This window comes from Drosophila subpulchrella, unplaced genomic scaffold, assembly GCF_014743375.2.
Source record: "Drosophila subpulchrella strain 33 F10 #4 breed RU33 unplaced genomic scaffold, RU_Dsub_v1.1 Primary Assembly Seq24, whole genome shotgun sequence".
Classification (NCBI taxonomy): Eukaryota; Metazoa; Arthropoda; class Insecta; order Diptera; family Drosophilidae; genus Drosophila; species Drosophila subpulchrella.
In genome coordinates, this window is record NW_023665550.1 from 128315 (window position 1) to 155107 (window position 26793).

A 26793-nucleotide genomic window follows, 5' to 3' on the forward strand; every position below is an offset into this window, starting at 1 on the left:
GTATTAATGCTGTTAAATTGGCCCTGCACTTCAGTAGTTGCCCCAATGCCCTTCGTCGTGCGCAGGGCCCTTCACCTGCACTCAGGTGGCCCAACAGGTGTGTCCTTGTCGCAGGGCGCAAAGACAGTTGTGTAGTTGCCCGTCCTGCCGCCAGTCCGTCCGACTGCCACTCTGTCATGCCGTCACTCTGAACGCTTCAGCGCACATTAACACCCAAGTCAAGACATAATTTATAAGCAAATGCAGTTAAGTTTCCTCTGGAGGATCTCGGTTGCCGGCAATTGCGATGAAGTATCTGCTCTCATCTCTGAGAATCTGGCAAATGCCGCCAAAGCCAGGCGAAAAAACCAATTGGGCGGTGGAGAGAGCGTCGTTCCCAGAGCGCAGCTCTCCGGCTGGAAGTCGTATAACACTCGGGTAGAAGTATAACACGCGATGCGACGTACACCCCCATATATCCTCGCGGCACTATGCCGTACCGTCAGTTTGCGAGCGTTGGTCGTCAGCAAAGGACGTGCGTCGTGGCGAATACATTTACTGGGTGGAAATCGCAGCGGAGCGTGCGGCGTGCGTAAGTCCGGAATTCCCTTTAACTTTCCGCAAAACAACTAAATAAAATCCGAGCAGCAAGTACAAACGGCAGTCCTCGCCGAAGTAACTCATTAAACAGTTTACGCAGACAAGATAAATACGCACAATAAATGCGAGGCACAAGGCAAACATAACTAATTACGCCGCTGTGAAGTGAGTGCGTGTGTTGAAAAAATCAAAATTAATTGCATTTCAAGCGTTTTTAAATACGCATCGAGTGCCGTTGTCAATCGGCTGGATTTTCTGCGGTTTCACTGGAGCGAGCATAAACAACAGAACTCCGAACTCAAGTGAAGTGTTGTGAGAGTGGCCAGCGTTTCGGTGGGTCGCTTGTTGTGCGCGCAATTTCCGGTTTCCGTTTCCGCCGGAGCTACGTCCGTGTCCGGCCGACTAGGCACAACATTAATTTGCCAACGCCAAAGAGTAATAACGGCTCGCATAAAAAACCCAGTTTTGTGCCCAAAAACAAACAAGACAGAAAGTGCTAGGGGTTTGTTTGAGGAGTAGACTTTAGTCCCCAGAAAAACTTAGGAAAATATTTAAATACACGGAAGCGCAAGTGAATCTATAGCTACTGGTTCTACAAAGTGATACCTAGTTAACAGGTACGTTTGGCTCACAATTTCTGAGAAATGAGTTGCTTATTTATTCCGCAGAACACTTCTCGCCCTAAAACATCCTCTTTAGCTATTCCCCCTTGGCAGGTTTGTTTCGCCTATGATTCCTGAGACCCCTGAGTGGATTATTTATATCGTGAAATACTTTCGGCATTTAATTTCATGCCCAGCGCCCAAAAGTATGCAGCAAGCATATTTCAGGCGTGGCAGGTTGTTGGCACCGAAGAGCAAGGAGGCAAAAACAAAGCGAGAACGAAACGGAATGGAATGACAAAAGCTGGGAGAGTGTGTGTGCAAGACAAGCAATAAAATGGCGAGCGGGCGCCAAGTTTTTGCGCGCCAAAAAGCGTGCAACAACGCGAGTGGCAGCTATGTTTATGTGCCACATAAAACTAGCGCGGCCATGTCGCATTGTTGGCTGAACGAAACCAAGGAAAAGACGGCCACACGGGGAGAAACTGTAGGGAAACTTCCTAACTTTAGATTTCAATTTAAATGGCCACCAAACACCTATAAAATTTAAGCTTAACTTAAAGAAAAGAAACGAAGCAAGAAGATACTAGCTAGTTTCTGATAGTGACCCCTGAACTTTCCCTTCAACAGAAAGGGATTTAAAGTATGTTCGACTTTTTAAAAAGGTTTTTTTCATGAATTTCTATTTCCTTATAAGTAATATCAAGCCAAGATTTAAGTGGCACTTATTTCCGCAACCTAAAAAATTGATGGAATCATTTCACTTCTATAAGCAAATTTACCTACCAATGTCGGTTCGCAAAGGATTCTTCCTGTGCAGAACGGGCACAGCGAACCCGAAGACCTGGCTTCCAGGCCGTTTTATTTTATGAACTTTTATTATGATATTTGCCTTTACTTCTGCCCTGCGTTCTGCACCACTCCCCACTCCTGGCCCTAGTAAACAATAATCATAATAATCGTAATCACAGAGCAAGGAGCATAAAGCGGAGCGCAGAGACCAGAAGGCAGAAAGCACGGCAAACAATGAGCCGGAGTCGCTGGCCTTTTTGTGCTGCCTGTTTTTAGGCGCCGTTTCGCACATGTTTGTTCGCACCTAGTCAGGCACTAAGACTGGCAGAATTGCATTCACACACACGTACACCAGCACACACACGCCCAAAGAGGTCCTATTGTTGTCGTCCTGTCGCACTAAATTGCGCACAATTGAAAGCATACTTTCAGGCGCCCGAGCATTTAGTGTGCACTTTTGAATGCCCTGCACTCCCGGCTCATCTCTCGTCCTTATTTATCGCACTTCTCCTCTTTGAAATGCCCAAAGGACGTCTCTGCCGCTGGCCTTTTCGCATTCTTTTTTTGGCGCAGTCTGTGAAAGGTTTTATTATTAAATATGGCAGGGAGCATTAAATATTTCCCGGCTGTCAAGGTTCAGCTGGGAGATTACCTAAGGGAATGCTTGCTATTCGGTACACTCGCAAAACCGTTTGGCCCGAGAACCCCTTGGCGCCTTTGTGTTCTCCAACATGCGCCGAAATTAAATTAAGACCCAGATAATTTGGATTTTTGGAAAGTTTCGCTTGCCGAAAATTCCTCAGCTCGGCTAATTGACCCCAATTCGGCTAATCGATAATGCTCGAGCTGCATTCCGGCCCTTTGTCTTTCGCCATAATTTCATTAGATTGGCCTTGTCTACCGAAATGCTTTCTCTCTACGCAGGCTTAATTAGATTAATGAAAAATAGGATTAGGCGCAGTCAAAGGCCCCTACCAAGCTGCTTAAATCAATTGTGCCCTGTGCGAGCACACTTTCGCATTTTGTCTTGCTCTTAAAGACGTTCGCTTTTGGGTTTTGGGCCATGGGGCAACCGCAGAAAGTCGCAAAGTCGGCGGCCCGAGTCCTCATTATGCTACGCTTAGCTGCCATTTGCCAGAAATGGCCTCCAAGAAAAGAAAATTTCCATGCTGAACGAAAAGTCGACTGGACGTGACACACAACAAATTCACAGCTATTTTGCCAGCCACCCTTCGCAATTTATATTTTCAAATTAATTCCACGGAATTTTCTTTACTCCAGGCAACTTTGGTTCCGTTTTGACATAATCTATTATAAGAGCTCGTAATAATATTTGAAAAGTTTTTCTTTTCTTTCTTTGGGGGATGCTTTAATTGTGGGCGTGTCGGGACTTAATGAGATCGCTTGAAAAGCTAAAACAATTTTAATGTTTGCCTGGGGAGTGATTCCAAAGTGGAAAAATATTAATTAATATTTGCATGTGGCAAATAGGACTTATGGTCTTAAGGAGCTTGATCTTTCGGAATGTATGCCAATACGTCAGGCTTAATAAATCAACGGGCATGTGCAAAAAGTTACCTTCCAAATCTCAGTGGTTTGTGGCTGCCCCAAACACATACGAACTCATAAGTCGTGACAGTGACTTATTATAGCATTTGCGTATATTCTTGTGTATGGTTCGTCATAAATTTTATAAAACAAGAGCCCAGAAAGCTCTCAGTTTATGTGGGCTAACAAGGAAGGCGTGGGTTAAAGATTGCCAAAGATGGCAAAACTTTTAAATTTTAACAGAAGTCAAACAGGCACGTTTGCCATAACATAATCAGATTAGGTATGCTTACACATGTATGTTTATATTAGAGATTTGGGATAATACATGTGCTAGAAAGCTTTAATATTAGTAAAACCGTAAAATTTAAACATTTTTAATAAGCTAAGTGTTCCTTATATTGCCTTTCATACCAAATATATTTTTATCTTTTCTATGAACCATTTTTTTATTGAAGATCCATACTTATCTATAGATTCTTTTCGGGTTTAAGTTATTCCGCATACTATTTCCATACATTTAAAATTTTATTTACCACCATTCGTTCCGCATTCATGCAAATTCAACTTTTCACCCTCCCTTTAGTAGCACATCCATAAATTGTACCAATTTTTCAGAATTGTATTTTATATATATTTCCAAATGTTTGCGTAGCAATATTTTTCAATATTTTGCTAACGAAAACTAAGTCTATTGTTGGCATATTTTGGCAATTTCAGTTGTTCGAGTGCAGTTTAAAATGCCAGCCCAGCCATGGCCTTAATGCTTTTAGCTAAAATTTTGGCCTGTTTGGGTGCCAAAAAATGCAAATTTAAAATGCGTTGGCATGTCAAAAATCCACACAGGGTGCAAAACCGGGGGTGAAGAAAATCGATAAACGAGACATGTGAGCGTTAGTATCTGTGTGTGGGGTAAGCTTTTAGTATCTTTCGCAATGCAACTGCCACACACGAAATTTGGCAACTCACAATGCGGCGAAGTGGGGTATGAAAAGAGATAGAGCCGAAGAGAGTAAGAGCGATAAAAGAGAGCTGGCAACAAATAGCTTAATAGGAAATGGCATAAAAGCATCCCACCACCCACGCCCCTCGCCGGCGGCCACCCACCGACCACCGCCCACTTTTCCCCCGGAGGAAAAAAGCAGAGAAAAGCAAATCTTCACACGTATCGCACTCAAAAAATCAGTAAACGCATTGGCATCTCCTCCAAGACGTTGTTATTGTTGTTGCCGTCTGCAAGGGTTGACTCGCGGGTTAAGGGGGTGTAGGGGGTTAATGCTGGGGATGCTTTGGCTTATCGGATGGCGTTCGTAGCCCTCGTTGTCGTCGTCGTCTCCGAATATTTGGCATTAGTCAAATGCAAATTTTTATAGCTGCCTGTCTGTTTACTTGAAGCGCCGATAAGCTCGCGCATAAGCATATATACCAAATGGATTCGGGATGCGCCGAGATGGCGTTGGGAACGGCGTCTTATGGCGGGCGGACTGGCTCTGTTCCCCGAAAAGAAGTCACTAAAAATTCCTGGGACTTCCAATAACATCGAGCGAGCAAATGTGTTCGGCTACAGCTGACAGTTGGCAAGAGTTTAATCCTAAGCTAGCACAGTCTTTCTAGATATCTCAAAAATGACAGCAAGCTCAATGTATTTACAATTTTATTTAGACTATTTCCTTGATTTGATTCTGTTTTATCATCCGTTCAATGTTTGTCAATCTTAAATGTTACCGCCTATACCAATTTAATTTAAGAAATATTTATTTATTATAACAATTTAGTTTAAGAAATATTTGCTTAATATTTAATATTTATTTAAAAGTAATAACTATACTTAAACACTGTTATAGAAAATGAAATACAAACATATTTTACTTTACTTTTTAAGCGTAATTCTGTTTGGTTAAAAAAGGATTCTTGTATTTAATTTAAATCCTTTTATTATACCAGATTATGAATTTAATCAGGGAGTAAGGTATTTAGAAAAGGCTGAAAGGGGAAACCCAGTTTTGTCAAAGGATATTTCAATTAGCGGCTGCAAATACTGCATGGATTATGGTGTATCAGTATTTCTACTAAAAACCTTTTGCTGTTTTATTTTGTAATCCATTTAGTTTGTTTACCGCGATCGGTTTGCGAGTTTTTAAAGCTCGCTCTTTAATAAACGAGCGGGCGGAACATCGACCTTCGAAAGCAGCCTTAACGGCTGCCGGAAGCACTTCCCCGCCCTATCGACCACTTACCCACACAACCGCGCCCGGCCAAACACACACAGGCGAGCGCGTATCCTGGCTCTCTGCGCCTGGAAGTAGGCAATAAGCAGCGTGTTTATGTATGAGATACAAACATTTTAGCGTATTTTTATTACTCACACGGAACAGGCTGGCCGCGCGTGTGTGTGTCGACAGGCTCATTGCTGAATTTATGAAAATTTTGCAGGCGAGGGTGGGACGAAAAACATTAGCACCCAATAGAGTTTAATGCGTGCGTGCCAGACCCTCAGTCGGTGCCTTCTGGGCCCCAGCGGATGTGTATCCTGTCTGCCGGTCCCAGCTGTGGGTCTGTGGGTCGGCCCACCCACCTTCGGCCCAATGCCACTGCCAATGCCAATTTGCGGCTTAACATCTTTGAATTATTGAGGCGCGCGGCGAGGTCGCAGCCTCCGGATCGAGAGTTCGAGGGTTCTCCACTAACGACCGCTCTCGGCTTTGGGCTTTTGGCCAAATTAAAATTTTATCAAAATGAAATTTGCGGCTTCGTGTATTTAGTTTAGTTTGAAAATTTCCAAAGTGATTTCGCTGCCGCCGTTTCCCGGTTGCGAGCGGAAGTATCTGCGAGGGTTCCAGAGGTGGGCAGTGGTTTTTGATAAATATTTCATATATTTTGCGGTATGTGTTTGGGCCCCAGAGAGCTGGAAAAGTGAAATATGAAGGTCATAGTTTGATTAATTTTCAGTAGAGCCATCTTTCATCTGGCTATACAAAACCTACAATCTTTTAAAACGTCAGTCGTGATTGATTTAAATACAAATCGACAGTGAGTGAAAGCATTCTCAGCGCCACACTGCCACTTATTTTATATTATTAGATCCTTTGAAAAGTTATACAATTAAACAATTAGCTTCTATGTGGCTACAATATAATGGGAAATGACAAAAAATCCATTCTGCTGGATATGCCTGTGGATTGATATTGATATTTCCTAATACACCTTGTTAGGGACACTCAATTGCACGCTGGGCTTCCTAAGTCAACACTTATGACAGCATGTGGGCTCAGTACTAAACCTCAACCATTAATAAAATCAATTTTCGGGGTGACCTGCTCCTTATCCTGCGAGTTTCTTATGGAGGAGCGGTGTGGAGCAAAAGCTTCTGGGACATATTTTCTTATAATCTGCACTTTTATTGTCTCATCTCCCTGTGACCTTTCCACCTTTGCAGCATTCTTCCATCCAGCTATCTGCCTCGTTTTCTTTTCTTCCGGCTTTTGTGTTTACATTACACTTTAACTAAGCCGTCGAAAATTATGCAATAAACTTTACTTTTACGTGTCCCCGCAGCCACTTGAACTCCGTCCGTCTCTTTCTTTTAGTCGCTCGGCGTCTCTTTCTATCAGTCAGCCGGAGTATTGCTTTCTCTTTCCGCTCCTACATTTATTTATTTACTCGGCTGTTTGTCCTGCTTTTTTCTGCGCTTTCGCCGCACTTATCCTTGCGATTTTTGATGTTCGCGCATTGTAGCTCGTTAGGTGGGTGGTGGGCGGTGGGCGGAGGGTCGAGCGGTGGGGGGCGTTGCAAATCTTATTTGATGATGCCACGGCAAATACTTTAATTTATGCAGTAATCCTATTACAATAACAGCGGCGGCTGCGGCACCAACAACAACGGAATGAACAATGAGAAGGACAAAGGACGAAGGCCGCAGGACGCAGGGGGTGGCGCCATAAAAACAGTGGCAACAACAATGCATTTATTTCGGTCTTGTTGTCGAGCGCTTTTCCTCCTTTCTGGCTCCCTTTTACTTTATTTTGTTTTCATTTCGTGGGCCAGAAAAATCAAGCGAACCTATTTCCTGGCCCCCACTTTTCCGCCTCCTTTCCCATCGATGCGACTCATTTGCATTTTCCTTCCTGCTCCTTCTCGTCTTAGCGGCAATTCAATTTATTTTAATTTCTGCTTTTAACACAAAAAATTACCAATTCAATTTTATGACTTTATTCTTCTCCCCAGCCACGTGGCGCATTTCTCAGAGCCAACTGGGAAAAGCTGGGAACGCGGCGGAAAACCCAGAGATAGATCTGCGCTTTCTTGACACCAAATCGAAATGAAATCTGCGAAGGGCGAAAGGAAAAGGGGAGCGAAAAACGTGCGACAGTTTTCCCCCGGCTATTTATATAGATGACTATATCTTCCAACTTGTTTGCGCATTTTTGCACTGTCTTAGTTTTGCATATGCAAACAGCTTAGGCTGCGTGGAGGGACGTCTTGTTTCGGAGTATGCAAATGAGTTTATAAATAAATTTCGCAAAGAGCCCGACAAACGGCGAGCATCTTTCAGCGGATCCCAAGAGTGAGGGCCCTTTCTAAAGGGGCTTGCTAAACCGATTTAATATACTATATGTATGAGAAGTGCTAATGAAAGGGCGGCTAATCGGTTAATTTAATGGTAGAGAGAAGCATCAACCCATATAACTTTTCTCAATTCTAGGCATCGCAATATACTAGGGCAGGAGTCAAATTTGTTACAAAAAAGACACTAGCCAAGACAATGTAAGTAAAAGAGAAAGATTGTTTTTAAATCTTCTCAATTATTTCTTTTTTTACATAGAGACTTCAATTATAGCCTTGAAATCCCAAGAAACAATTTGATCTATCTTGTTCCATTCTCTTTTGGAAAGTCCCAATACCGCAATAAATTGTAAAGTCATTTGGCAACCCAGTTTCACGGCCTTGGCCATTCGGATTTCAGCCAATTTCGGTCGCATGTCGCCAACTAAGTAAATTTCATTGGCTTAGCGTTAGTTTTGCCCTTTTTTCTGGTGTCTGCGTCTGCCATAAAAAGCAGATTGAGCCAGAGCCTTGCCGTTTTCCACAGATTTTGTGTCGCATAAAAATCGTAATCGACGAAAGCGGTTGCTGTATCTTTAGCTGGCACTGTATCTGTATCCATAGCCAGCCAGTTAACGTTGGAATAAAATTTACATTTTATCCGAGGCAAGCTCAGAGGCAGGTGGGCAGGGAAAAGAAGGCGGGTCGGGATCATTTAGAGACCATGCTAAAATTGGTTTTCGCTATTCGCAAGCTTGAGGTATTTACTCTTATCAGAAGTATTATGACTATGCTGAATGTTTGTCTTAGTTCAAAAAAATTGAAAATATTATTCTTGAATAAAAAATGTGATCTAGAAAGGCCTAAAATACTTGATCTGGCTTATTTAAAATCTTAGCTAAGCTATTTGCTAATGTTTTCCAGTTTTCAAAGTTCTATTTATATTTTTTATAAATAAATAAGCAAGAGTATGTGAAAATGCGACTAGATCAGGCCGCTTGCTTTGGTTCGTATTTCGGGTTGTTTGCGGAATTTTCTTTGGCTTTCTGTCGCTTTTTTTGGGACAAAAGTGAGCGTCTGGACCGTGTGGCTGCGTTTTGTAGTGTTTTGTTTGTGTTTTGCTCCCTGACCGCCTTTGGGCATATTCAATTTTCTTTATTATACATATTTCTCCCGTTGCTCGGCCTTTTCCCCGCCCCAAAACGGCGGGTTGGGAAATACTCCAGGCGAGCTTTCAATTTTTATGACTTCTGGTTCATTTTTACTGCGTTGGTGGTCCCAGTGTCTCGTGTTACCCCGATAAACGCTGCAAGTTTCCCGGCCATTTGCCCCTTTCCACTTTTCCCTCGAGCTCTTTTGATGCTGCCTTATGCCGCGCAGTGCGTTTTTGTTGCGTCTTCAATGAAATGTTTATTGCTCTGTACTTTTATTCTGAGCCCCAACTCCTATTGATTGAATGGAGAGTCCTTTAGGATTGGTACTTCCCCTTTCCCGCTCTGGTTGATTGTTGATGTTGTCTGCGATGTTGCGACGTGTTTTTGCGACACAGAGCCGCGTTTAGGCCAAGCATGATATCTGAGAGTACAGGTAAATTGGATTTCTATTCAGGTTTCATATTCTTGTCACTGATTGACTGCTTTGTAAGTCAGTTCATTGTTGTCATAGATTTAGTCTGCGGTCCTTATTGGGTACTCATTAGGCCATTGGTTCTTACTTAGTACTTCTCCTGCATTTTGTATCATCCTATTATTTTGTTGCCAACTTTATTTTCTCGGGTTTTTTCTTCAGTTTTGTTGTAACTTATTGCAATTTCACACCCAGATTACGAATTACTGTTTGTTCTAAGTTTTCTAATTTGCCAAAGTGTAGTTGTTCGTCCTCAATCCTAGTGGCTATTTATTTTTGAATTTCTGTTCACATTGTTTTTAAACACTTCTGTTTTCCCTCGGCACTTCTCTTGGAAAATGCAAATTGTAAATAAAGCACAAAATCGTATTTTTCACTTGCCACATTGTTTTTGAGTTTTTCCCCGAACGAGAGATTACACTTATGGTGTTTATTTATATCCAACTCCCGTATTATTCTTTTCTATTATTGCTGGCAAGAATAAAGCGAGAAATTCTCAGAACAAGAGATATTCACACTGACACTAAACGGAACAATAGCTCAAAAAAAAAATTAAAGAAACTTAAAAAATCATAAAAATGCTTAACACATTTCACTTATTAAAAATCGGGCTTAAAATTACAAATTGTATTAAAACTTATTAAAATATAAGCCACAAAATACATTGGTGTACATAAATATTTATGTTTTTTGGAATTCCTACACTGAGCAAAACAACAGATATAGTACAATAAATCAGTCCTACATTTGCGGGGTGCACTGTACGTATATTTATTTAAATAAGACAGATATTTTGCTTTGTTTTGCACTTTGAGGCAACACTTCCCATCAGTATCGGTCATCTCTTCTTACCCTGAAATTGTATTTTATCTGATGTTGAACAAAAACAGTGCTTTAATATTTGTTCTTAATTAAATTCGAGTTCTCTCGAGCGAAAAGCCAAGCTAGAACAAGAATAAATAAAAAAGGAGTACGAGCACGAATATCTTGCCAAAAGCTGCCATCGGGAAGTGGTCTCTATGGTAAAAACCCACTTAATCCAATTTAAGAATGCAACCACTTGAGTGCATACAAACTCAGACAGAGCTCTATATACACATGGTGGACGAGCTGCTAAAATTCACTCCTTTCTGGATTAAAGTATGTAAAGTTTGCCTCTCATGGGGTTCTTGGTATCACTGCTAAGCCGAAATCCCCGGCATTGCCTATTCGTTCAACAAAAAAATAAATGCTAAATGAAAAAAAAATGAAAAAACACCGAAAAATTACTGTTGTAAAATATTAGCAGCTACTGAAAATAGGGCTGTTTATTTTGCGTGCGTATGTGGAGGGTCCTTTATCCTCTTTTCTTTTCGCATTTGCCACTCATAAATTAGAGGCAATTTCTTTCCTGTTTTTACATTTTTCCGCTTATCCCACAGCCCAGATAATGTGTATATTTAGCATGTTTCACCCCGCCCCTGGAAATCCTATCAGCAAGGGATGTCGGACACACCCGCTGGTTCCATTGTTCGGGACGGGATCTCTCGGCTGAAGTTTATATATTAGGTCATTAGGTTTGTAATAATTTGTTGGGGCCACATGTAAAGTGGCCCAGTAGTTGTTGCTTATTGGCATCATTGTTATCCCAGCTTAATGGCCCAATTGGGGGAAAGTCAGGGAGTGTGTGCCGTGAGTCTGCATGTGAAATCCCTCCCCCAGCGACCTATTAAGAGCAAATTTCGTTTTAATTAAGTTCAGTCCCAGTCCCCGTCGCCTAAACAGGCATACTGCATTTTTAATGCCCGATTCGGCTCAATTAGCAATCTGCCCCGAAACTATGCAACACAACTTGGCCATGCATTTTTGATAGGCGCCCAGAGTTAGCTAAACAATTTTCCAATTAAATCATTTCTGGGCGCCAGAAAGTATGCCCAACTATTTGCGCCAAACATTCGATAGTCCTTCGCCCCCTCCTCCGCAAAACAGCACTTAATTAAGTTTGTTGCAGAACTGGAATTGGGGAAATTGAATTTTCAACTTTGACTCCGATTTTTGTTCTTCGGTTTTGGTTTCGGTTCTGGTTCCAGTTTGGTTCTGGTTAATTCGCATGCTAATTCCCCCCAAAGTGGGCAATAAAATGGGGCCAACTGATGTCCATGTCCTGGTTCTCTGGGTCCGGATTCAGGTCTGTTTCTGATTTCTGCCGGTCTCAGCACAAAATTTGTGCCGAGCGGAAATGTCTCAGTTTCGGTGCGTAATTTCCAGCATACACACACAGCCCGCTGCCTAGTATCTGTGTGAAAGTCGCTTCCTTTTGCTATTTACGTTCACATGTCCGTAAGCACATGACCTCCATATAAAATAAATTACTTTAGTTATCTAAATGCCGTACATGTGTGGGTATATGGCTGCATGTGTGCGTGCGCACGCGTCCGTCTGTGTGCAGCTACGCCCTCTATTTCGCTTTCTTTTCCCCTCACCCCCCACGCTTTATTCGTGGGTTCTTAATTTTTTCCTCTTGGCACAAACGTTGGGTATACGTATACGTATACTCTATACAACAAAGCATCCCAACTACTGAAAGTATTTGTTTAATTTCTGAATTCTGATTTTGACTGCTAAATTAACTACAAGCCTTGATCGCAATCCAATAAATGTTATAATATTTATTCTATTACTATCTTATATTTAGAAAATAAGTATTATTTTCATCAAAGTTATAATAATTTTACAGGTTTTCTTATATACTTCATAAGGATTTTGAATATAAAGCTGGTTATTTTCACTTTTAGTAATTCATGTCATTAGTTACTCCCTTTATTCATTTATGCTACAATATCTTTATTTTCCACTTTGTTCTTATAAGCAGAGCATCGCAAAGTTGCCATCACTTACTCGAACTTAAGCATTTCTTGGGTTTTCTGCTCGCCCTCCGTTGTGCTGGTCGTCTTTTTTGCTTTTAGCCAAACAAATGATAACAATAAATTACACTCTCGAGATTTGGACGAGCTTAAGTATGAAGTGCAGCCAGTCGATGTCGATGCGCTGGTCCAAATAATGAAGGAAACATGAGCGGGTGCTCCGGGGCGGCGGAGGGACAGAATGAGATGGGTTTGGTGGTTGGGGAAGTGGGGCGTGGCAGATTCGGGTTTCGTTAGATGCCACATCAAGTGGCAAACGCACTTGGGGGATTTTTTCCTTTTCACTTCCCTTGCCATCCTCCTCCTCATTTTTTTGGGCAGCAAAAATAAATGTTCTAATTTAGCGACTCAATTTGTGTAGTAAATTTATCAAAGGGCGGCCAGCCATTGTGTGAGTGCTTGTGATAGGGCCACGCCCACTCTCGGCCACGTTCTCTCACATAGACACTCGTCTTACATTTCAGTTGCCATTTATAAGCACGACTGCCGTTTACCTTGTGTGTGCTATTTGTATATTAATTTTTGGTGTGTTGCGGTCAGCAGGTGATAAATCTACTCAGGTGATAATAAGTGCCATTGGCAGCGATTTGTTTGGTTTTTATTGCATATGCTGGGGCGTTTGGGCGTGGCCAGGAGTCGTTTCGGCCAGCTACTTAAGTGCGAAAGCCATAAAGCGAGGCTGATTAAATGGGTCCTGCCGCGATGGGGAAGTTGGGGAAACAATAAAACGAAACTAACGAGTATATCTCCAATCTTACGGTCGAGAGCGGAAAACTCTTAACCCACTTAAGCGGCGGCTGAAAGCAGATGGAAAAGTTTCAAGAAACAGGCGAGCTGCGCCATAAAGAAGGCTTTAAAATATCCCCACTGAATGTGGCAAAAGTCAACAGGAGCTCAAAAGTTTATTTCAAAACTTCTCGACCAATATGAATGCCTCATATAAAAAATGGAAATACAAATATAAGCTGGAAAACGAGAAAATGAGGTGCCCAGCTACTGGAAACGCACTCAACAAGTGCACTTTGGCGCTGCTTAGCGCCTATTTGGCCGACTTTAAACATTTTTATGGCATTTTTACGGTCATAAAAAGTGAAACACAGCCCCCCACCGCCTGGCCTCAATAAAAGTTTTGTTTTGTGCGTTAATATTATTACGACATTACGGCAGAACCACTTGGGCCAGATGACCACGTCGACTGCACCTCAAGTTGGGCTTCATTATGCGGATGGCTTTGCGTCTTGCCCAGAACTAGGCAGTAATTTTTCAACCACTAAAGTTGGTAAGGACCCACGGCGTTTTTAAGCATTATAAATACTCTAAAAAGGCTTTGAAGTTGCAAGAATTTTTAGTTTTGGTCCACAACTGCTTGGTTATTTAGCATTAACGCATGTACGAGGCTTTAAATTTTATTTAGATTTTATTTTTTTTATTTTTTTTTTTTTATTTTTTCACCCCTTAATATAAATCTGATTAAAATTAAAACTATAAGCCAAAGGCTCTGAAAAACTTTACCTCTTTATATAGATCTGTTTTTCAGCTGTGACCCTTTAAGATTGTTAAATCCTGATGCTCGGTTAAAATTTCCGGGTAATGAACCTATATTTCGTGGCTGCCTGCAGAGCAATCTATGAGGAGGTAATGTACTCCCCACAGCCTGATACGCGAGTCGAATTTTCCTGTTTCACACACTATTAGGAATGCCCCGAAGTGCCATAATTTTTTATCCGCTGCCACTGATTTGCGCAGCGGCCCGTAAACTTGGCTGAGCTAATAAACTCATGCATGGAGCCCGACTATCTGGGTCAGCCGAGGACCACTGCCATGTAGACAGAGGCACTAAATAGATGGTGGATTTCGGCTCCTTTAGTGGCGCCCAGTTTCCTGGCTCATTGTTCGCCATATCAATGGGGAAAGTGGGGGAAGGCGAAAACGCATTTTCGACTCATTGTTTCTGCTTGCCTTCCTCTCGATTTTTCCGCCGTGGATAAAATATTATTTTTATTTGCTCCGCTGAGCACATCTGCAGCATCAGCGGTCGTCGGAAGAAGGAAACTGCTGACTTCACCTTGATGCATGCGCTTTTCATTGCAGGCCACACACACGCCACGAATTTCCCCTATACTTTTTCGCTTTTCTTATTTTGGCAACGTTGGCAAAACATTTTCCCCACTGCCACCGAAATCAATATGCTTTCGTCGCCAGTCCTTGGCAAGTTAGCAAAGTGCCACAGATGCAGCTCTGCCACCGCTTTTCCACACACCGCCGCCGACCGCTTTTCCGACCTACTTGCCGCTGAAGCGAATTTTCTTGTCATATTTTCAATTTGTGTCGCTTCGCATTGGTTCGCAGAAAACGGTTGTAGGTGTCTGGATTCTCGGCTGCTTTATGGCCCCGGTTGACAATTGCAATAAAAATGTTGCCAGGGATTATAACAAGCGTATAATGTCATGCCACGACACCGCCCCATTCCCCCATTTTCCCCTTTTCCACCCCCCGGCGAGGTCAGTGGGCGATGCAGCATCGAGTTTCACCTGCTTTTCCTTTCGGCTCTCGCCCTGTTTCGGCTTTTCTTCCCGCTTTGCCCTGTCATGTGCAAAATGTCAATTGTGCTTAAGGGCAAAGGTATTTGATTTCAGTTTTAGTGTTTGTGGAGGGTTTGAATCTCTGCGTCCTACTCGCTCCTGGTCCCGTATCGCTCCCCCCCTTGGACATTGTTGGGCGTTGATGCATGAGATTTCGGCTACCATTTTTGTTGGCCCAAGCACGAAAAGTATCTTACGGATGCCAGATGAGGGGTTGAGTTTTGGATTAACATTTCTGTTTACCCAGAGCAAATTGTGTGTTCTTAAAGCTTGTTTGAGCTACGAAGGGCAAACACGGTTTCTTTACGAGGGAAACTTGGGCAAGTCTTCGTTATTAATTAAACGTATGCAGTATAACATTAGCTAAAGAAGTTTAAATAAAGAATTATCTGATATAAATACAAACGTTTCTTAATAAGCTTTGCATAACTAGCACTGCAATGCCATACCATTTATTGGAACCATAGGCATAAATTACAAAATCATAGATCATTTTACAGCATTAGTTACCTATTATTATTGTAGTAACAAAATGAACTTATTCTGAACTATTCCCTCTTTCAAAACTTTAATCTGTTATTACTTAAGCATTTCTTTAGCACTCTTCTTTTCCTTAAGAATTGATATTTTTCGTTTCCTGAAACTACTTAGCAACGGCACCTTTAAAACATTTCTGTGCCAAATACCCATATCCGCTCATCCGCAAAAAGCGAATTCTCAGTCGGCGGATAATAAACAGCTCATAGCCAAATGAACTTTTTTATTCGGTGGCGGCCAAATGAGGAAAATTCCAAAAGCATTTCGTTTAGGTCAAATGAAGGCCGCTGTATATCCCGGCAATGAACAGCAGCAAAATGCGAAAAAATTTAACAAGCCACGCACAAAATTAGAAACGTGCGTGGGACGCTGACCGCAGGGGGTGGGCTGGAAAAGGGGTTGGGTTGGGTTGGGTTGGACTGGGTTGGGAAAAGTGGGTGGCTGGGGGGAGGGCAGACAACTGAGCGCCATGTTTAGTCCGGCCAATACAATTACGATGGCCATAACCCTTTCGGCGTGTAATACGCACGTAGTGACCAACCACTCGTCCCAAGCCCGCTGACCACTCCGCGCTTTTCCGCATTTTCCCCCCTTTTCACCCCCTTTTACCCCCTTTCACCCCTTTTCACCCCTGCCACCGGCGGCCAAACACACACAATACGTGGTCAAATAAATTGACGCCAGCGACGACGCACCACAAAATTCAATTACACGTACAACTCTTGTATTGCTGTCCGGTTTTTTCCGGCGTATATTGAGTCCGGCATTTGACGCCACCAATCCGTACTCATGATTTTGATTTCTCCCATTTATTGGGTGCTCCCAACCCAGACCCCAAGCCGAAAATCTTAAAACGAGCTTGCAGCTTGGAGTTGAAGCGTTCAACTCAACTTAACCCTCGGCTGGACTTCCGTGGGCGCATTGACCCCGGTAATGGGATTATGGCCAAAGCAGTTTTAGCCAACTGTTCCTCTGGCTTTGTTTGTGTGCTCTGTTTGGGCTTTGTTTGGCCAGCAGTGGGCAAATCCAGTTATTAATATTTTATGCGTTTCTTTCTATTGCCGTTCGCAATCCCTTCAAACGCCGTCCGCTTAGTTGGGCTTACGGTCGGTAGTTGTTGTGGGCCCGATAAAAGGGTTTCGGTCGGGCTTAGACCCCACACTCACAAACTCATGGGAAAACGCTTATGGAATCAGTGCATGCGCTTCAATTGCTCTCGACTCTATTATCCAGTTAGACACACACTCAATTTCCGAACCGTCTAGTCCGTTGGCCTTAGGGGCTAACGAGTTATAAATATATATTTTTTATTTCCACCATTGTTTCGTTCTGGCTTAGGTATTTATCCGGAATTTTGCAGCGAATACCATGTGTGAAAATTGGTAGATTATTTAGAAATAGGATTCATGTACTGATTTGCTGGCAATCCAATAGGAAAACCTAAAATTTGATTTTGATGCCTAATTGATTGATGTACAGTAGAGAACTACTTGAACAGTAATACTTGAACTATATTAAAAACTATTTTGGAAATGTTTATTAAAATCCCGAAATCGCTTTTACAATTATTTTCAAACATTCAATACCAAACCAATGCCTTTCGATACTTGTCTTAAGCAAAATACATTTATTCTGTGTGGAACGGTACTCCAAATACTAAGCTATCTCTAAAAAAAATTCGAAAAAATATCCGCCCTTACTTTTGTAAAAATATGTACAGCTTTTATAAAATACTAGATATCCCCGGAGCAACTTCATTTGCGTTTAAGAAACTGTTTATTTTGACTCCATAAAAAATTTAAAAAACTTAAAATTCTAAGAAAAAAACATAAATGTTTAGAAATTTGAATAAAAATTAAAACACTTTTTTATTGATTTAACGACTATAAATAATTTGTGTTGATGATGGGGCAATAGTCGTTGTATCTTTGCCCATTTCCCCGTTTTCCTTTTCCAACCTTTCCTTCCGCCATGCTACCCTTAACTAAAATGATTAAAAGCTAAAAAGTCAAAATGGTTTAAAAATAAATAATGCGAAGTCTTTTTTTAATTTTTGATAATTGGATTTGTATAGAATAGCTGTTAAACAGCCGATCAAATTTCAACAATCCTGCAATAGTCTATCTGTTCCTATAAATAAATATAGTGTTGAAAACGAAAATAATAAAAAAAGAAATTATTAAAAAACACTTTGTTTTCAACTTATATATAACAGTTCAATCGTTGAATTATTTCCGAATTTACGTTATCGTTTTTAATTTATATTCTTTCTGCCGGCTGGTCTTTCCGTTTTTAATAGCCGTTGTGTTATAACTTATAAGTAGTGAATAGATGTAAAACTATTTACTTAAAATGTTCCTTTTATTTTATAGTTGTGCGGTTTTTCTTATTTACTTAAAAATTGAATTCTCCACACTTCATTTGTTAGCTTTTAAACAAAACAATCATACACACAACTGTCAGATTCAAAAAACTATTTCCACATAAATAAATATTTTCATCGAACAAAAACAAACTTATTTACCGACCAAATTTTATTATACCAACACTGTATTTCAGTGGGAATTACCAACTCAAAATTAATGCTATTTGGGTATTTACTTCACATTTAAGAGCCATTTTAATGTTTGCCCGGCTTAAGTAAATTTACAGTCCGTAAGGGAGTGGCACACACTGAGCTGCATAAGTCTGTGGACGCCCCGGGCGTGTCATAAAACGCAGTTGTAAAAAATATTTCATTTCCTGCCAAATGAAAATCTCTGCCACAGATGCAATTTTCCTGGGGCAACAATTCAATTTCACATTTTGCCAAGTACGCACCGAAACACGAAATATTTTAATTGGAAAAACTACAATTGGTTATCTAAATAAATGTGTGCCACAGTGCTATAAAGTATGCCGCTCGAAATTGTATATGCCTTGGCAACAAAGGACAATGAAGGCCAATTTATGTGAGTTTTATTTGCGCTTTCCAATTTTATAGACGGCAATCAAACGCAAATTATACGAGTCCAAGTGGGGGTGGCACAAAGCCAACAATCGACTAGGGAAACTCGAGGGACGCCGCCCACACCCAAAGCAATTTAAATAGGAAACCAATTAAATTTAAACACAAAAAAAGGTAAACAATAGCACACTGACCAGAACTTCTGCAGAGTGCAGCCATAGCAGTGCAATCAATTGCATTGCGTGTCATTTGTTTGTACTTTTTGTTTTGTCTGGGGGAGGCCTTTGTTTGATTGTTTGCTTTCGTGGCCAAAACAGCCTGGGTTGGGCCATTGGTGGGCACTTTGAGCCCTCGAATGGTTGCATTTCACGGATTTCAGCAGTGGGTTGATTATACACTCGATTCAGCTGATGTGATTTGGTTTTCCGCACCGCCGGTCAGAGGGCCTAGAGTTCGCAGACTCCTTTGGGGTGCTGGGGTGTTGGGGTGACAGGGCGGGGGACCGGTGACCTCCATCTGCTGCCGCCATAAATTAATGGCTAAAAAGGCAGGCAGGCAGGCACTAGACTATAATTTCCATTTGGCAAAAGTATGCCAACAAACCAAAACAGAAAGCCAAACACATGCCAGGCCAAAAATGCAAAAGGAAAGCTAGCAGCACCAGCAACTAGAAAAAAAAACAAAAGGCGAGGCGAAAAAACACAGAAATCGTTGTCGAGCCATTGCTAATGGAACATATTTGCGTTGAAAAGGGTTTTCCAGCCATGTCTCCGTGTGTGTGCGTTTTGGCCTGAACTGTTGGCAAAACAATAACAAACAAAAAGGGGCGGCTGGACTGGCAAAAAACTATGCGTCGCATTCCGCATGAATAAACCCGAAGCTGGGGCGCATAAAAAAAATATGGGAAAAGAATGGGGGGCATTCGAGGCATTCATAAAAATGTCGCAAAAACAAAACGCAGCTGAAATAAAAAGAACTTTATGTGTCATTCATTCAGAACCATGTGAAAGGCATCAGCAGCAGAAAACGGATTGCGAGTCGGGAAATAGGGATCCGGGTCCAAAGTAGCCGCTGCCGAGCGGGTTCAGCGACATAAAAATTGTGTGACAACCAGGAACGGAGTTCCCCCGACTGGGCGGGGCGAAGTGTGAAAAAGCACGCATGTCCTGTGGTTATTGTTATCCTAGCCTGACAATAGAATTTTTAATAAATTAAAAGTGTTTCTAGGCTGGGCGGTCGTATTTTAATTTTCGCTCGCAAAACTGTGCAATAATAAATTGATATTCCATTTGCATACGCATTCTTTTTCTGTTGTTTGCGGTCGGTTTGAAGAGTTTCTGGCCGAAAATTGTTTGCCATAAATAATATGTTAAAATACGTATGCCTGTGCCTGGCACCCGACCAGAAAATAATGTATTAGAGGCGCTGTGTCACTTACAGTGCCTGCAAAAGTGCTGGAGTGTGATAGATGGGGCTAACTTTTCCCAGTATTCCTATATATTTAAATGGGTCAGCTGTAAACAATCAAAAAGTTAACCCGTGCCGAAATGTAAAGGAAACTTCTGTTTTGGCAGGGCATATTTTGTTTTCAGGAGAAAATCGGAGGGAAATCCCCTGATGATATTAGCGTGCCAAAGTGCCCAGCTTAAATTCCGAAAGTATATCGCTTAAGCTTGGTGAAAGAAGCGTGAAATGTTATTACAGCCAAACCTGCATTATATGTTATTTCTAGGCTTTTCAGGTGTTTTCTGATATTCATCTGGATCAATTTCCCACCTATGGCATATGCATGTTCAGCGATACAAATCCCCGTAAAGCTCTGCTAATGCATTTCAATTAAACCACTCATTGCCAGCTGCAGACCATCAAATGGCTTTATGCATCAGCATTATTGCACTCTCGCTGCGAGATCAATATTTGTATAATTTTTAATGTTTCGGGTGCAATCGGATTGCAGGCGAGTGCGAAATGGAACTCTGGGCGAATGCGAAACTGCCATGGCATATAATTGGGTTTTTGGTAAAGTCGAAAACAAATACAATTTGTCTTATGCAAACAGCAAACAGGCGAGCTGCAATCACAGCAACAAAAACAGCAGTGGACAAACAACAAACAACGCGTCGTATGCGCAATCAACGACAGCATTTATTTAAATATTAAAATCAGCGCGTCGCCAGCGAAAACTATGACATCAAAATAAATGCAAACGCACGTGTATCCATAGGAACGCGTGTACAGTACCTGTGTTTGAGGGCCGTCCATATGTGTGTTCGAATTATATGCTATTCATGCGACGAATTCACGCCATTTTCAACACGTGATTTTCACACCGCAGCGACGGCGAAAACAAATCCGGGCACACAACACATTCACAACATGTCGAATGTTTTCGCATACATTGACGCGCTTAATTAATCATTTAAGCCTTTTGCTTTGGGGCCCACGGTCCGGAAAAACAGTAACGACAAAAGCAAAGTGCCGAAAGGACTGTCGTTGCTCGTATTTGTTGTTAAAGCAGATACAAAAATTATAAATTATACAAAGCTTGTTACTAATAACATGCTATCGTTTTGTCTTTTCAGGTGAGTGATTTGTGTGGTGACGTTGGACTTGATTGACAAAGGATTGATAGCATTTAAATGTATTCAAGCGCATTTCAATCAGGAGGTATTCATATGAATTATTAATGCTTTCTTTGGACACCACAGTGTTTTAAGCCACTTAATACATTTAGTTTAATTAATGCTTGGCTGCTTTTTAGTATCATGTACACACAAAAATATGAATTGGTAAAAATTGACCAATATAATAGTAAACCGGTCCCAAACCTAAGAATTGTCCACTTTAGCCATTAAATTGTTACTCTTACGTCCTAGGTTATTATAAAATTAGCTATTTAACTATAAAAACCCAAGGCTTGTGGTTTAATATCTATTTTTATAGTTATCTAATTTATAAAAGATAGTGATGTGCATTTTTTTTATAGTAAATATATACCTAAAAAATTGATCAAATTATTAATTAAATTCAAAGATACGTCACTGTAGCATGGTAAGCAAAATAAAGAAAAATAATTTCAGATTGCTCTTTGAAATTTGCACAGTGACATTCAGCTAGTGTGGCAGTAAGTTAAAGACTTAAGAGAATATATTTTTTAAGTAAGGTCACAGTTTTGCATGGAAGTCTAGGAGTTCGAGACGCTAGACCCAGTTGAAAATAAAAAAATAACACATTGGAGAAAATTTGTACAATTATAGTTGCATGCATGTGTGGAAGACTTTTCGTTAGGATACATTTTTTTGATAGTTAGTCATTTACTTAATCTTGCAATAACAAAATACACACATCACGTGACCGTAATTATGTTAATAGCGGCTTAACTATTAAATAGTAAACAAAGCAAAAACAAATACTTTTACAACCATTTTTGATAGTAAAGTACATATTTTTATAGTTACTAAGCTATCTGCTTTGGCCAATTTTACCAACCAATTTCTTTGTGTGTAGTAAGAATGTTCGGTATCTTCTAACGCTGTTTTACCCTAACTTCTCTTATCTTAATTATCTGATTTGCTTTCCTTTTAATCATCCCCCATAAAACCGCCGTGTCAACGATTGCCGGCGACACCTTGATAACATTGTCACCCAATTAACACGGCACACGCACTTGACCTGACCCAGGCACGCAATGTTCCGCATCCGCCCCGTGGGCCCTTGCAGAAAAGCAAAACGACACAGCATTTATGGCGCTAAATTGTGAATTATACAGGCAACAACTAGAAAGAGCATGAGCCCAGGTTAACTGCTTGGGAACTCGGCTAACAGAACCGGAAACGGAAGTCGCCCGTCAGGCGCCGTGGAAGGAGGAAAGGGGAGGGGGAGGGAAAGAGAGCCAGCCTGTTGCCTGTTGTGTGCCATTTAAATATGTCATAATTTCATTTATGTGCCCTCACACTCCCGCAAAAGTCAGACATGTCGTGTACATACTTGGTGTGTGTGTTTTGGGTTATTTTTATGGCATGCACGAAATGTTGTTGAAACACCTGTCGCCATTTGCGCCTGCTTGCCGGCTTCCTCTGCTGATGAGCCGTCATATATTTGAAAACACCCAACTGGCGGGGAATTTTAGCAGGACAGGGGGTTTAGAGCCAAACCTTCGAATTATTTCGGGAATTACGGGCACAGGGCATCGCAGATTCGACTCGATAAACCCGCCTTGCGATCCGCCTGCTGGTTTTTTCGCTGCCTTACAACCGCATGGCTGCAAATTATTTAATTAAGTGGCACTCACCTCGCTAATTGTTTAATTACGGCCGCACATGGTGGGTGTTTGTGTAGTTCGGTTCAGGCGCATTTTGCTCGGCAACTTTCAGCAAACTGTTATAATTGACAGCTCCAGCCAGGACGACGTCGCAACCGCCGACCCACTTCCCTACCTTGCATCCATCACGACGGCCTGGTGTTTCCGGTTTCCGGTTTCCCGTTTGTCTTGGTTGTGGCGAGCGGTAATTGCCACGCCGCTAAGTAGGAGCAACTTTCCTTACGGGATGTTAACAAGTTACATAACTTACCCGGCGCTGCGGAGATTTAAGAGCAACAATTTGGGCTCATTCATGTATAATACTTCCAGATACCGAGTTCAAAAACGTGGAACAAATTCGTTCGACATCCTAATTGTTTTGAACGCTGTCGGAAATCGAATTTTGTATTTTTATGCTATTTGTATTCCCATGCAATTAAACTGAATGCCTCATTTTGGGGCAGCGTTTTTGTGGATCGTTTAATTAGCAAGGGCATAAATTAGTTGCCATGCTGCGCGGGCGAGTGCTCGATTTATTGATGTGTGCGGCCATCTAAAATTATGCAAAATGCAATTTTATCTAATTAAAATGGACACGGCCAGAGCGGGGCTACCTCCTATAGCGACTAAGCCTTTAATGAGCTTATATTTATAATTTTCTGCTCGCTGACCCCCGCTGGGAGTGTGTGTGTGTGCGTGGGTGTGGGTGTGAGTGCATAATTCGTGGCATAGTTTTGGGCGCGCTTTGCTTTTAATTAACCTCGATGGCGGGTTAAACGCTTCGACACAACCACGACAGCAAATACCCACATAAATAAATTCACGTGGCTCGCTGGCTATATTTTCATTTGGCACGCCACATAAGCGCTGGGAAATGGATAAATATAACATTTGTCTCTGTTGTCCTCTTTCGAGCTCCGTTCTCGTTTCCGTCTCCTCTCTGTCGACCTGATCCACTTAGGTTTATTAAAAAGCTTGCCCCACTGAAACTCAGGCTCAGTGTCGCTGGCTGGGCTTCAGCTTTCAAGTGAAAGGAGCCCCATATTACCTATTCGAATAGATGACGCAACGAGCCGACTTTTAATAAGGCACGGGCGTATGAAAGGAAGGTAAGATAAGGGTTTAAATGTGGGACACAGCTAACCTTTTCCTACTTAAAGACAATCTTCTCTGAAACCCTTGTTATATTTTGAATTTGTATAAGTTATATTTTTTTTAACGTTGATCAGGCAATAGTAACTTTAGAAAAACAAAAATAAACAATTTTGTCTTCCATATACAACTATATACTTTGTAAAATTAAGGAAATTTCCAAAGTGTGAACTCAAAATTAAATTTATAAAAAGGTTTAGTAACCTTACAAATTGAAATATATTCTTGTTTATTAAAATATCTTAAGCAGTCCCCTTAATTATTTTGGAAAATGAAGTTTTCATTCAGAAAGCATAGCAGCACAAATTATAATTGGACACGCATCCCTGATCCTACATAACCACTTTCTAAAGTGTATTACTTAATTCGTCGGACTCGGTCGTAGCTTGTTGCTATTTTTTCCCACACTCTTTAACTTGTTTGGCCATAAACAATTTGCGTTGATATAGAATTTCCGGTATGAAGTAGATATGCGATTGAAATGCTTTTTTAAATGTTTGTCGCTTCGAAGTCGCCCGTCGTTCCGTGCCACATGCAAGTGAGTGTCTCTCCCTCTCTTTCCCACGCAGTTTGCCCTCTCGCCTCCGCGCACCACCTTCATGCATGTCGCTCCATTCTGATTTTGCAGGTGACTTTTTGGCTTTCATCTTGCCGTGTCTCTGTTTCACCTTTTTGCCGTGTGTTTTGTTTGGCACGCAAACTTTGCCGCTTGTATCGAGGGTCATGTTTCATGTGGCTTCCGCTCCGCACCTGTGTGGGTGTGAGTGTGTGTGTGCAGGTGTTTGTGTGCAGGTGTTTGTGTTGCCTACTGCCGGGTGGGTCAGCAGTTGAGCGACTGTGTGTGGGGTTGCGTGTTTGGCTCCAACTCGGTCGTGTTCCGCCGAAATTTATGACGACAATCGTGTCTATCTGACTGTCTGTTTGTCTTGGCCTGTTGCCTCTAAGCGTTTGACTGATAAAAATCACACTTTAATCATGGAATGCACGGAACAACGGAAAATAGGTTCGAATTTCAAAGTTTAATTATTTTACGTGTTTGCGAGTGCACGGCATTATAATTAGTGTTTGGTTGGCTGCTAATTCGTCTAAAAATGTTATTGTTGGTGTCAAAAAATATGCAAATCAGAATTGAAGCTAACCATGGCAAGCCGAACTTGATAAACCCTTGCAGCTTAAACCATGCACACACAGAAACCGTATATTCGAAAGATTTGTATATCAATTTTCCAATCGTTTCTAAAATTGCTGTCGTCCAATTTTACGAAATTTTAAAATTTTAAAATAACGCTATACCCTAGAGTAGAAGACAATATGATCAAAAACAATGTAGCTAAAATTTAAACATATTATTTTCTCATTCTTTTTTTTGTTTTACTATTTGCGCATTAATCGTCCGATCGTTCCTAATTCAAGTCCTAAGTTGTTCAATTAAAATACTATTTTATTCGAAACCGTAAAATGTGCTGTACCACAGAGTAGAAGAGTATATTATCAAAAACAACAAGGCTAGAAAAAGGCTAGATGCGTATCAAGAATATATATACTTTATATGGTCGAAAACGTCTCCTTCACTGCGTTGAGAACTTCTGCCTAAAATCGTAATACCCTCTGCCAGGCAATTAACATTATTGTTGGTGGCCAAAAAGGTTGCAAAAATATTATTGTTGGTGTCTAAAAGTATTTTAAAAATATTATTCCATCTATGTTTTCCTATCGAAATAGCTCCAACTAATTCCTCATAACAATTAATTTCAACTAATCAACGTTAACAATGAAATACAATTATTAAAAAACTTTTTGTAGTGTACATCCACACTTTTCTTGTCTAAGCTTCAAAATAGAGCACGGGAGTCCCCCTGTTTTGTCTCTGTAGAGTTTAGTGACCTGGAACTGCACTCGCTGCCAAAACCCGGGTGAGCCAAAAATGCGCAGCGACTAATGGCCGAAATAGACCCATGCACCATCTCGATTTCTGAGAGGCCACCCATAATCGAACCCCAAATGAGAAATTCTTGTTGCACACTGAAAGGGGCCAGATTCCGGCCATGCATTTGGCCTCGTTTTCATTACATTCCGCCTGGCATCGCGGCCGGCGCCTAAAAGTAGCCTCTGGCGAATTTAATGCACCCACATCCACATCCCCAACCCCATCCACATCCACATGCACTTCCACTTCCAGTCTCCCAGCGAAATGCAGACAGCGGGCGGCTTCGTTTCGTGTCCATTAAATCGGTGGGCTCCAGCCGCTGAGTGGTTATTGATTAATCGCCAGTCGGGACTTCCCCGCCGAGAGCTACGCTGTCTCCGTCTCGGTCTCCCCGGCGCGCTTGCCCCCTGACCCCGACCCCGACCCCGACCCCCGACCCTGCCCCGCCGCGCTCAATCAGACCCCTCTTTTTGTGTGTGAATTCAAGTGTGCACGGAAGCGCTGATAGCTGATGTTGGCATGTGGGCTTTAAGGCAGCACTTAAGTTAACCCATTAACGTCGGATGTGTTGGGCGCCATAAAAAGTTCCTCAAAAATGCTTTTATATCGCGAGAAGAGACGCCGATTGCGGAATCAAGTGGAATCCCGTGGGGTATTTAACCTGATATAAAATAGTTGTGTTGGATTACCGCCCTCATGCGGTTTTTCAGAATTCCTACGGCCCTCAAACGAAACTTTACAATATGCTATGTGATG

General features: G+C 41.6%; 1 protein-coding gene across 1 annotated transcript in view; it reads left to right on the forward strand.

Annotated features, from left to right (window-relative positions):
• Window positions 1-497: 497 nt before the first annotated feature.
• LOC119559383 (irregular chiasm C-roughest protein) overlaps window positions 498-26793 on the forward strand; it is a 125508-nt gene continuing 99212 nt past the window's right edge. The window contains exon 1 of the mRNA XM_037872440.1: window positions 498-1196. The gene's annotated coding sequence lies outside the window, so the exon portion shown is untranslated. The remainder of the gene's footprint in view (window positions 1197-26793) is intronic.